The following is a 13,343-nucleotide window of genomic DNA, read 5'->3' as shown; positions in this document are numbered from 1 at the left end:
AGAACATAGATGCAGACAGTAGCAAAAGATGCTGGAAAGTAATGTTCAGAGATGCTACACAATTAAAGGAAATAATATGTATGTCAGAACTGTCAAGGATATGTGTACAGAGAAAAGAACAAAGGAAACTGGAAAGGAAGCTCAGCATAAGTTTCTTCATATTTAAATATTTGATGTGCTTGCCTGCTCGGCAGTACTATAATTGTATACTACCACTGGACAATAATGAGGCAATGATAGAACCAGAGTCTCTGTCCTGCTTTCAGCTGGGATGGAGTTAATTTTCTTCCTAGTAGCTGGTATGGTGCTGTGTTTTGGATTTAGGATGAGAATAATGTTGATAACATGCTGATGTTTCAGTTGCTGCGAAGCAGTGACTTTTCAGCTTCTCATACTGCCCTGCTACCAAGGAGACTGGGGGTGCACAAGGAGTTGGGAGGGGACAGAGCCAGGACAACTGACCCAAACTGTCCAAAGGGATATCTCATATTTTATGGCATCATGAGGAACAATAAAGATGGGCAAGTAGACCAGGGGGTGGGCGGTCACTGCTTGGGGACTAGCTGGGCATTAGTCAGTGGTGAGCAATCTCACTGTGCATCACTTGCTTTGTTTATTCTGTTTATTTATTTATTTATTTATTCTCCCAATTCTTTCCCCCTTCCCATTGGGTGCAGGGAGGGAAGGTGTGAATGGCTGTGTGGTGCTTGGATGCCTGCCCAGTTAAACCACAATAGTCCTTTTCAGGTCCAGTGAGGGGCATGAAGGGGTGGCATAATGAGAGATCAGACAAGAGAACATAAAAAAAAAAAAAAAAAAAAAATTGTTATAAGCATGATATCCATTTAATAGTTGCTGGTAACAATGTTGATTTTTTTTTTTCCTTAGAGTTGTTGTGCTTGTTCTCAAGAGTTGTGCTGAGTTACACATTACTTGCTGTATGTGTTTCCTGTTGTACCGTTAATCATCTCTGGGGGCTGGTTTAAGGTTATCATTTTGCTGTACTGCGTAACACCGGCTTATGAATGTGGTATTTGTACTCAGCATTGCTGTCATTTCATACTTGGGGAACCATCTCTCAGAAACTATTAATAAATTACACTCTTTGCCTTTTCTCCTCAGGGAGACAATATATGGGGGAGATGAAGAGCAACACTTTCTCCCACTTCTTCACCCTCTTTTTTTCTTCCACCTCTCCATTCTCCTCCAGGCTAGTTACAACACCTCTTGAGAATTTTGAATATCCTTGGGATGTTCAAACAAGTGTGTTCCTATTGCTCTGTCCCCTGAATGTGTTTCAGGTTTTATTTTATTTTATATTATATTATTTTATTTTATATTATTTTATATTATTTTATTTTATTTTATTTTATTTTATTTTATTTTATTTTATTTTATTTTATTTTATTTTATTTTATTTTATTTTATTTTATTTTATTTTATTTTATTTATTTATTTTAATGTTAAACAACTATTAAGAATGCCACCCAAAGATCTTCCCTAAGGCAGAATAGCTATGAGTGGCAGGGAGTGTGGGAGGATATGGGCAGGAACCTAGAACAGTGGGCACTTCCAATAATTTGAAACTTCACCCCCCAAAAAAATGCAGAATAATGAAAAAAATAGTAAAATATTTGAAAAAGTTACGCCATCACCCTGGCAATTCCAGATACACAATTCACTGCAATGTGTTAGGGTTTGGCCTATGCCTACTGAGCAGTACTCAACACTAATGCAGCTCTTGTGACAGGTCATGCAACCACTCCAACCCCCATACCAGGCCCTGAAGCAACTCTAACTCCTGTGACAGGCACTGCTGCTGGACCAGAGAACCAACCCGTGCTGGTATCAGTCACCCCTATACACAAGGGTTAATTCCCTACTAAGAAGCAGAAAGAGAAAGAGGAGGAGGCAGGCCATTTAGAAGCAGGGCCATCATGGGAACAGGAGGAGGAAGAGGCAGATCTCATACATGTAACAGTCACCACTTGATCCCTTATCCCAGGGTAAGCTGTGAGATATGTGACATTCAAATGTTGTCCAGATGAGCACACTGTCACATGGCTTCTCCGATGCTGGGATAATGAGACCAATAGCCTGGAATTAGAGGGCAGGAAAGCTAAGGAACTGGGATCCCTCTCTAGGGAAGGGGGCATTGACAACGTGATTGGAAAAGGGCCACAAGCCCTCAGCCTCTGGAAGTAACTTGTGTCAGGTGTGAAGGCAAGGTGTCCCTTCAAAGATGTTATATGTCACACAGGCAAGTGGACAACTACAGAAAGAGGTATACAGTACCTGAGGGAATTAACTGTTCTGGAGGTGGTGTTATGGTGACCTAGACAATGACCTGATAGATATCCAAAAATCCAGATGAATTCAAGTACATGCTACATTTGTGGCAGAAATTTGTACGAAACACACTGTCACATCCCAACTCATTAGCAGTAATGACTTGGAAAGACTAAGAGGAACAAATAATGGATGAATTGGCTGTCCAACTCTGGCAGTACAAAGAAAGTCTCTTTTCCCCCTAGGGGCTTGCATCTTTCCCAAGAGGTCCCGCAACTCAAAGAAAATATATCTTCCACCCCAGCTGTACAAACTAGTATCTCAGCTATTCAAAGTGTTCCACTGTTATAGAGAGGATATAGTGGATACATACCATGTGCCACCTTGTGGTTTCGCGCATGTGATCATGAGGAAGACATGCAGAAGTGAGATAGGAAATCTACCTTGACCATAAAGGCACAAGCACATGAGTTGCAAGGAAAAACAATCACAAAAGGCAGTTCTTCCAGGAAAATTAATGCTCCAGTTTCTGGTTGGCAGTTCCCTAGACAGAATAGAAGGGTCAGTCTTACTTTTGATCTTAACAAAAGGATTTCTGATTTTCATTTACAAGAAGTGACTAATGAATATTATGACCAGGACTAGAGGGGCTCCAACCAGGTGGAGGAAAAGGACAACAGGGTTTTTTGGACAGAATGGATCAATGGCCTGGCACATCAGACCCACAGAAAAACAAGGCTCCAGTGGACACCAGTGTATAGTGTACCCTAATGCCATCAAGCTGTAAAGGAACAGAACGCATCTGCATTTCTGGAGTAGCAGTGGGATCCCAACAATTGGAGGCTGAAATGAGCCTAACTGTGAATGAGTGGCAAAAAAAAAAAAAAAAAAACAACAAAAAAAAAAAAAAAAAAAAAAAAACACACAAAAACATCCTTAGCATAAACTAGCTCAGGGGAGGGTATTTCAAGGAGCCAAAAGGAGAGCCTTTGAACACTACAAATAGTATAGAGAAGACACATTCATTGAGCTATCCTGAATGTACATCAACTAGCAGACTAGGACGTATGTGAGAGCAAAAAGAGGCTTTGCAAGGGCAGCGTTGCTGAATGCCCTCTGACTGTAATGTTGAATGCCCCTTACAGCTTTTATGCATTCAACTGTGAGTACAGTGCTTTGCTCATATGCAGGGTTATGTCATATAGCACAAGCTCTTATCTTGCTGAGAAATGTTACTGTACTGTGTACTCAGGTCTCTAAGAAGAAGAGGGAACAGACAAATGAGGGCACAGAGCACACTACCAGTGTAATAAAAAGATGGAAGTAGGAGAAAGATAAACATTCTATGAGAAATGAGAAATGCAGTAAAGAAGAAAGGGTTTAGAAAGGATAGTTTTGAGCTTTACTTTATAGGATATGGAAATTAATTTAGACAGTGGAACTTCAATTTACCTTTCAGAGAAATCTGGGCCATGCATGTTTTTTCTAGTTGTGTTACTTATTAAATCCAGGTACAATAGGTAGTTAAAGAGGAAGCAGCAAAATAAATCCAGATAAGCTGTACTGGAAAAGTATAAAATGCTTCAATGTGAGATGATTTCTCAAATCCTTTGATATGAAACGAACATTGCCTAATGCCATAAAGTCCTAATGACCTTTGAAAATGCAAACGGGGAATTGTAATCTCATTTAAATGTTAATTAAAAGAATTGAACTTAAGTGGTTCAGAGAGACAAGAAATTTAAAGTTCTGAAGATTAAATTATTCCTTTGATGGGCCAGGCTGCATGGTGTTGTGCAGTACATATGCCTCTGTTGATGTGAGCTGCTGGAATAATTCCTTGAGGGACAAAAGCTTTATTCTAACCTCTCCCACCTCTCTCCAAATTATACTGGCACAGTCATACACGCTTGTTTATCTCAGAAGCTGCATGGTTCATGCAGAGATTCCTTCTTTATACATAAAAGTAATTATTTTAGCACTGGTAATCTTATTCCCCTATATCTCCTTCCTTTTAAACTCTTTTCATGGATTGTTACAGCATCAAGTCCCAGTCTGTAGTCCGGCAACTACAGGAGTTCCTCTAAGGCTGATTCTGTCCATCTGCATGGCCCATAAAGTGGTCTTGCAGCTGCTTTTGTAGTTTTGTGGCTGCAGCGAGGGAGATACCTGGCAACATTAGCCTTACTGGAATAAGATTTTACTTCCCAGAACAGAGATTAGTTCTTTGACTCCTGGTGAATCACATGATCACCACTGGCTAACTGTTGTCATATTCTGTACTGAAATGAATAGAATTGCCGGCACTGAATTATGTCTCTCTTTAGTGCTCAACTCTGTGCACTAAAAATATGATTAATAACAGTCAACTTGTCGAGCAAGCTGACACTTAAACTGGTTATTAAGCACTGGGAAGCCTGTGCAACTCTGCCTCATGCCTGTGCCTTAGCCACCATCCTTGGGAAGAGCTAGGCACATGTGGAGCTCAGGGTCTAAAGATTTCCTTTGTTGAAATGGGTAAATTGCACACTTGGAGATGGGTGACTCATCTGAGTATCAGCCCTGGGGTCTGGAGATTTCTGGTTTCCAAAACATGTTTGTCTCAAGGGGTTGGCTCCTCCTAGGAATTAGAAGGTTTTCATTCACTTCAGTCTTCTTTCCTTAGTGTCTACAAAGAAACAATTTAGATATTTAATCTCCAGAGCCATTTGTCGTTCATATACTTAACTCTGAGACAGAAGAATGATTTTAAATGATTTTAAATACTTTATTTCTTCAGTATTTCTTAGTATTCTATTTGCTTTAGCATTCATTTAGGAAATATTATTGCAGCCATTGTGAATCTGATTCTAAAGTGCCTCTCCACTCAACATAGAAGGCATTTAGGCATATTCTATACAGATTCTTTGCAGTTCTTCTCAAGCTGGGTCACTCAGATATTCTGTGAGGGTTCTGTGTTTCTGCATTGCTCTAGCATTGTATTTGTCAGACTAAGACCCTTATGAGTGGAACAAGCTAGCTTATCTCCTTCCCAGGCACCTGTTAGTGGCTTACAGGCTGTTAGCCATTGTATTGTATATGTCATTGTTTTAGTGCCCAGGTACTGGCAGCGAAGACTATAGGGAGGCCTCTGTGAGGAGAGGCTGGGGCTGCTCCATGATAGATGGTGCCAGCTGGTTCCAGCTGGCTCCAGTTGTCCTACCACGGGGCACCACTAAGCCCAGCAGCCAAAGAGGTGGCACCTCTGTGAAAATGTGTTCATGAAAGGATAAAAATACCACATAGGCCAAGGACTGTGGAGAAAAAGTGAAAGCAGCCTTGCAAACATTTATGTGAGAGAGGATGGAGGGGAAGAGGTGCTCCAAACACCAGAGCAGATATCCATACTGCAGCCCATGGAGGACCCAGCCCTGGAGCAGTTCATAAAGGAGTGTACCCTGAGGAAGACACCCACACTGGAGGAGTGGAAAGTGTGAGAAGGGAGGAGCAGCAATGAAAAACTGCTGTGGGCTGACCACAACCCCCATTCCCTGCACTGCTCAGTGGAGTGGGAGAGTAGAGGCATGAGGAGTGAAGGATGGAAGTTGAGCCTGGAAAGAAGGGGTAGGGAGTCAGTGGAAGCTGTCGTTTTAATTTGTCTTTGTTTCTCACTATCCAAACCTATTTTAAATATTATTAAGGTAATTTTCCCTAGTCAAGTCTGTTTCACGTGTGATGGAGTTTGGCAAGTGATCTTCCTATCTTTGCCTTGAGGCACAAGCTTTTCCATCCCATTTTCTGCTCTCATCTTGTTGGGGGGGGGGGGAAGGGGAGGGGATAAAAGGGAGAAGGGAAATAGTTGACAAGAATAGTTGACAAGATGATGTGTCAAATATCTGCTTGAATTAATATAAGAGATCTGAAGGAAACGGAAAGATAGCTGACATGACTTGTGCTGTCTTCCTAAAAGTGCCTCATGACTGTAAGGTGATTATGGTGACAGCAGTTTTTTAAAGTGCTTTTTGTGAAATCTGAAAAATTTTAATCAAGTAAACTATGATGTGTATTGAGAAAACTGACCTTAGAAGAAGGATTAGTAAATGTATGGATAAATATGATACATGGGAGAGGAATCAGAATGGCCTTAGTAAGAGGCTATCTTAATTATCTATCAAAGTTCTCAAAACATGTAAATAATGCTAATCAAGTTGGTATGCTTTTCTGGCTTTCCAAGAGGCTTTTAGTAGGATTCCTCTGCAAAGACTCTTAAAGAAATTTAAAAAAGGAGGCAAAGTCCTCGTATGGATGAAATGATTAAAGTACAGAAAACTGAGGAAAGAATTATTACTGCATGTTCACAATGGAAATACATCATAAATAAAAATCTGTAGTAGTCTCTGTCAGAGACTGTGTTATTCACTATATTCATAAACAATCTGGGAAGAGTTATATGGAAAAGTGCTGATAATACTAACAGTAATAAAGACAAGGAATGAGTGTTAATAATGGTAAAAAGAAAAGCTGCACAATATTAAGCAACTAGGAAATGGCATGGCATATAGATGAAATGAAGTACAAGTGAAACATGAAAAAATAAATTTTGTATATATAATGTTGTTTTATGCATATTAGTATATTATTAACAGTGTTTGAGAAAAGCTTTTAGGAGTATGATAGGGAGAGATCTATGAAAGTGCCAGTTCAATGCACAGTAGCAGTGAAGAAAAGCAAATGAGATGTTAGAAGTTGTTAGGAATGGAATAGAGAACAAAACAACATAATAATAAAATCATTGTAGTACTGTGTAAATCAATTATGCATCTTGAATTCTATTTGAAAATCTGCCTCTGCTTCTCTCCTTGCATGTTAAAAGTACTTATTAAGTAGCAAAATAATCATGTTGTATGAGGTAGTCATGTTTGGATAAAGGCTACAAGGATGATCAAGTCATCATAGATGTTTCTATTTTATAAAGAAAAACTGCTTATAGAAGGACTCTATAATGCCAGGGGAGTTTTAGGTTGGAGCTTAGGAAGAACTTCTTTACTGAAAGGGTTGTTAGACATTGGAACGGGCTGCCCAGGGAAGTGGTGGAGTCACCATCCCTGGAGGTCTTTAAAAGACAATTAGATGTAGAGCTTAGTGATATGGTTTAGTGGAGGACTTGTTAGCGTTAGGTCAGAGGTTTGACTTGATGATCTAGAGGTCTCTTCCAACCTAGAAATTCTGTGATTCTGTGATTCTGTGATTCAAAAAAGGCAGCTGAAGGGAAACATAAAAAAGTTCTAAAACCCTCTGTTATATGAATAAGTGTATAGAAAGTTATTTTTCACTGTCTTCTCCCTAAGGGAATTAAATGAAATTAACAGGTCAAAAGCTTAAAGCAAGCAAAAGTAGATACTTTGCACAGCACACAAGTAAGATGCTGAAACATTTATTACAATTTATCATATATACTAAAAGTTACTCACAAGTATACTCAAATTTTGAATAGGCTCAAAAGGCAACTTAATATATGCAAAGAAGCAAAATCTCAGAGGTATTCAGTGCAAACCACCACCACTGGCACAGAGTCCTTTGGACAGGACCTGATAGACTGTGAGGCAGAACTGAGGAAAAATATAACAATAGGCAACTTTAAGGTAGTATCTCTGAGAAAGCAGTTCAAGGTGTTGGGCTAGATCCCATACTGTCATTAATGTGTTTATATATTGAGCTGATAAACAAGCAGCATTTGCTATAATTGACTCAGTGAAAAGTAAACTATCAAGCTTCCCACTGCTTTGGGTAAACGAGACTGCAAATGTAAAACTGAAGGATCTTCATTTACTGAACCTTGTATTTCATATCAACCTACACTTTAGCAGATATACTTAATATCAATATTTAAATGGAATAAGTGCATTTAATTTCTTTCTGCTTCTTGACCAAAACCAGACACAATGATAATCAACCACTTGGGGGATGATGAATTTTGAGATAATGATCTTGAAAATATATCTTTGAGAACTACTGTAACAGTCCTTCTCACCATTTAATCTTTATGTAGAGGAGTTAAATTTGTCTCAAAACCAACTTTGAAACAAGGATTCCTGTGTATCATATAAACATATAATAAAAATAACCCTTTGAATAGTTTACACATATCTTGCACAGCACTGGTTAAGTTAGTCAATATACTCAGCCAATCATCTACTCTGTAACAAATTCAGTGTGTTTGTGTGTATGTGCAAACAGGAAGGTTAAGTAAAACCTATGTACATGTTGCACAGTTTTCAATGAATGAGTGAATAATCTGTTTCTAAAGAGAAAGAAAGATTTTTCCCTAAGGTGTAAGGAAATAATTCAAAACATGTGATGTAGAAAATGGCTGATAAAGGAGGACTTCCTCAGATAACTTATTTGGAGATCAACACTTTAATATGAAAATTTAATATCAAGTTCCCTTGCTTTTAATGGATTTAATACCCCTTAATGGATTTAGTAATGGTAATAAGCTATGAGCAGAAAATAGTATCTGGGGAGCAAGCTAGGTAACACAGGCAAATTTTGCCTCGTAATTTTGTCACTGGGGTTTCTACAGTACTTGCCTTCTATACTAAACAGATAGTCAGTTCTTTCACAATTTTTCATAAACAAATGAACAAAGAAGTGTCAAGATGGATAGTCAGTGTGAATGACAATTTTATCCTTCAAGAATTAAATTTTTCAAACTGAAAGTCTTCCCCTTAGTGAAAACTAAGAAGTTTATTCTGAGGTTTCATATATTTCCCAGTGTTTTGAATAAGGCCAAGGAAAAGAGATTTTGTCAGCAGACTACATATTAGCTACACAAATACAAAATAGAACAAAAATAAAAATCAAAACAGAATGAGAAAAAAATGCTGACAGAAGAAACAGCACTAATGTTTCCACCCACCCCCATTTCTTCCCCTTTCAGTACCCTGGGAAGATAAAAAGAAATGGGTTCTTTATTGATAACACTTGGACCTGATTTTTTGATACATAACAGGAAACATATTGTACTGTATTTGTACAGTACTATATTGATTCCATGCATTAAGAGTTTCCTCAGGGCTCTTTTGTGGAAAAAAATATTTTTCCCCTTGCATTGGACAATTGTATATCAGAGTCGTGTATAACCTTCTTTTACAGATTCTGAAAATGACCGTGCTCAGTACATGGCATGGAGAAAGATGCATTTGGGCTTTTAGTACTACAGTCAGAGTGGAATTCAAGAAAACATTAGTATCTGCTTCCAGGCCTAATTCACAGGAACCAGTATGGTTTTTGTTTGTTTGTTTGTTTGGGAGGGGGAGATGGGGAGGAGGTGTTTAATCTTTAGCAGATGATCACAGAGCCACAGAATCACAGAACTGTGTGGGTTGGAAAAGACCTCAAGAGATCATCAAGTCCAACCCCCCTGCCAAAGGAGGTTCCTTAGAGTAGGCTGCCCAGGTAGGCGTCCAGACAGGCCTTGAATATCTCCAGAGAAGGAGACTCCACAACCTTCCTGAGCAGCCTGTTCCAGTGCTCTGTCACTTCAAGTATCCCATAACTCTATAAGAAGTATCCCATAGACTCTATATTCCATTTTGCTAAATGGAAAAAAGAGGGAAGATGTACACACTTGATTTATATTGTAGCTGAAGTTCTTAACCAACTTATAGAGTAATAGGCACTTGAAAATAATCTACATTTTCACCTTTATTCCAATGCTAAGAAATACAATAATCTCTCATGCTATGTCTATGCTCATATATCACAGAATCACAGAATTTTCTAGGTTGGAAGAGACCTCAAGATCATCGAGTCCAACCTCTGACCTAACGCTAACAGTCCCCACTAAACCATATCACTTGCACTTTCTCATGAGACCCAGGATAATCTTGTTTCACTCTTCTTATCAGTCACAAAGCGTCTAGATGAACCTCCTCAAGGCTTTGAGAGTTTCTGTCAATGGCCCATTAATTACATACCCAGACCTCTGGTCTTTGGTGTTGACCCCGTTATCTGTGGCTTCTTAGGGTATGTGCATCTGGGAGTTTATTAATTCTCCCAAATCTTTCCCTGAACTTTTGTGTTGAGGATCCACTAATGAGACAACCTCACAAACTTAATCTGTGCACATATAATTTGTTTGATTATTCAGTTTATTTAGAACTACTTCCTAATATATACATCTTTATGAGAAGTTAGCAAAGAAATATCTTTGCAAAACTTCCTGTATTTCCAATCTCTGCTGGTGAACACAAGTGCCTGTAATGATTCCTGCAAAGATTCCAAGAACACCGATTACATCTTAATGTTGCAAATGTCAGAATCAGTTAAAATACCATTAAATGGAAGAATTTTTTAGTATCTATGCAATAAGAAACAGCTGATTTTCAGTGGGCAACTAGACCTGTATATGTGCGCTTATGCAGGAAGATATATTTCAAACATATATACTTATACTAAGCCCTTTTTGCCCCAGATGTGTGAGGCATATAAACAGGAAGACTAAATCCTGTTCAGCAGGAAAATTAAGTTGACATGCCTATGTATGTTTAAATATTTTCCTAAAGAGAGATGGGTTGCTGAGTTTTGGCCCACTTGCCCAAAATTGTGTTGGAGGGGACAGATCAACAATAAAACAATTATGAAAAGCTGTATTGAAAGTAATGATCATCTTATAATCACCTACAGTCTATTAGTGGAACATTTTTTATGAATTAAAATATGAATCACAAAAGTGAGGTAAGGCAAATATCTCTTCTGAGATAATTTTGTACCAAAGACAAGTTATTATCACATTGTTGCTTCAGGATAATTATCTTAGCAACTCTAATTCTTTCATAATGTTTTCTTTTTCCCCATTATCTACACAAACTACTATTTTTTATATTGCTAAATGTCTTGTAAACATCACTAAAAGATAGCATCAATAGCTTAGCAATTTCTCTGGTTTGGGAGATATGCAAAGTAGAACAATTAGGAGAAAAAGGACTCCTCTATTACTTTGTCAACTTCTCTCCCATCTGCATCTCAGGGCTATGATGCATAATACATTAGATGAACAAATAAACTGTTCACTAGAGACAATTGGACAACTGCTTTAACTTACTTTTTCTTACTACTATGGCTGAAGGGATTGATGTAGAAAATTCCATCTACATCATCTGATGTAGAAAATTCCATTCTCTTCCTGCAAAGAATGGCCTGCCTAACCCTGAGAGTGACAACTATGAAGAGCCACAGGATGCAGCTTTCTGTGAGAGACAAAGAAGATGAAATTAGCCAGGCCCATCCAAAGTTTTCAGAATGCAGGATGTTCAGGTGTTGATGTTTTCTTGTTTTGTTTTGTTTTGTTTTCTTTGTTTGTTTTGGTCATTTTGTTTTGGTTGTTTGGTTGTTGGTTTATTTTGTTAATGGAGGTATGCATGGGGGGATGTGCTGCCTGGTACAGGCACATCACTCAGTGCTGCAGTGTCAGATCTGGCAGGGTCACACCAGCCCTGCTGCTGATCTTTCCCAAGTCTCATCTCATCATTAAAATTTTGATATTCTCTTTTTTTTTTTTTTTTTTGTTATTTCCTTTTGACTCATCCTATGCTTCAAAAGGTAATTCCCTGGCTTAACCTGACTTGTTACTGTGATCAGTGAGATGGTCTCTTAGGCAGTCTGGGGAGTCCCGCTCACTCTTCACTTATTCACTTACAACTTAATAGTCCTATATTCACTTACAACCTGCCATTTTAGTCAAGGTGTGAAGGTGTGCACCACTGTAAGCACACCAAGAGTAGAAATATCTTACAACTCATATGAAACTAAATTAGAAACCACTTTTTTTTTTTTTTTTTTTTTTTTTTTTTTCCCCTCAAGGACTCTCACTGTTAAGATTTTTGAAATGAAACATAAAACTGTAAAGAAATTCAGGAGAAAGCTTTGTATGTAATGATATATAGAATAATAATATACAAGTTATATGTACACGCGTATTAAGGCCTTATAGAATAACTGAATACTTTCCATGTATATATATATACATACATACATATATATATTATTCTTTTTTCTTTTCTGATCTCTAACAAGCTATACCATGGAAATATTTCACGGTCCTAGTAAGTAAAGTTTATACTTCAAATTTAAATATTTTATTCAAATAGAATTATGCAGTCAATGAATCTGCTCTTGTGAAGTACATGTAAAAATAATTTTCCTTCATATTCTGCGTTGCTTTGAGATTTCTTGGAACCTAAAAGTGCCTGGGCCTCTGGAACTCATCATAAATTTAACAGTGACACATTTAGTCTAACTTCCCCTTTTGGAGCCTCCTCAGTTAACAAACATCTTCTAAGTCTTCCTAGAGCGTACACCTTTGAGTTTCAAAATGAATGTTTTCAGTCCCACTAGAACACAGAACAAAGATCCCCTTTTACTTGGATGCGATTGAAAGACATTTCAGTTCTTCCATCAACACTAAGAGTAGCCAACACATGTAGCCAGAGAAATTTTTCCTGTGCCTGTTGGCAGTAGGATAGAGATCCTAATGAATCCATTATCAGTAAACATACTCTTTTTTTTTTTTTTTTTTTTTTTTTTCAGATTGTCGATCATTACATGAAATGTCAGTTGTGCATGTGAATGCACTACTGTTCTTACTCTGAAAAGCGTATTTTTTCATAAAAAGGAAATTTCTCAGTCTGCATTTTGGAGCCTAATTTATAAACTGAACCTTCTGTGACAGAAATAAAGCATTAAAACTATATTTTTATGTCATTTGTCATTTTAAGGAAACCTAATACAGAAAAGATTATATGAGATAAATGCAGAGTCTAATTCCCACCAAAATGGCTGCAGATTTAACCTTTCATACATCCTGGTGCTTTCTTTTTCCCCTTTCTGGATCCCCCAGTTTTAGAGGGACACTTTAGCTCAACGGTATATGATTTATAATAAACCTGCAGATTATTCTGTGCAATTCTTAATCTGTTAAAATAAGTTTGTGTCTACAAATGTAGACATTCCACAACTGATTTTGGGAGATATTAAAATAAAGCTTTTAGGATCATATGCCCTAGGTTTTTTGA

The sequence above is a fragment of the Anas acuta genome, chromosome 2, assembly GCF_963932015.1.
Source record: "Anas acuta chromosome 2, bAnaAcu1.1, whole genome shotgun sequence".
NCBI lineage: Eukaryota > Metazoa > Chordata > Aves > Anseriformes > Anatidae > Anas > Anas acuta.
Note: the sequence above shows the minus strand (reverse complement) of the source record.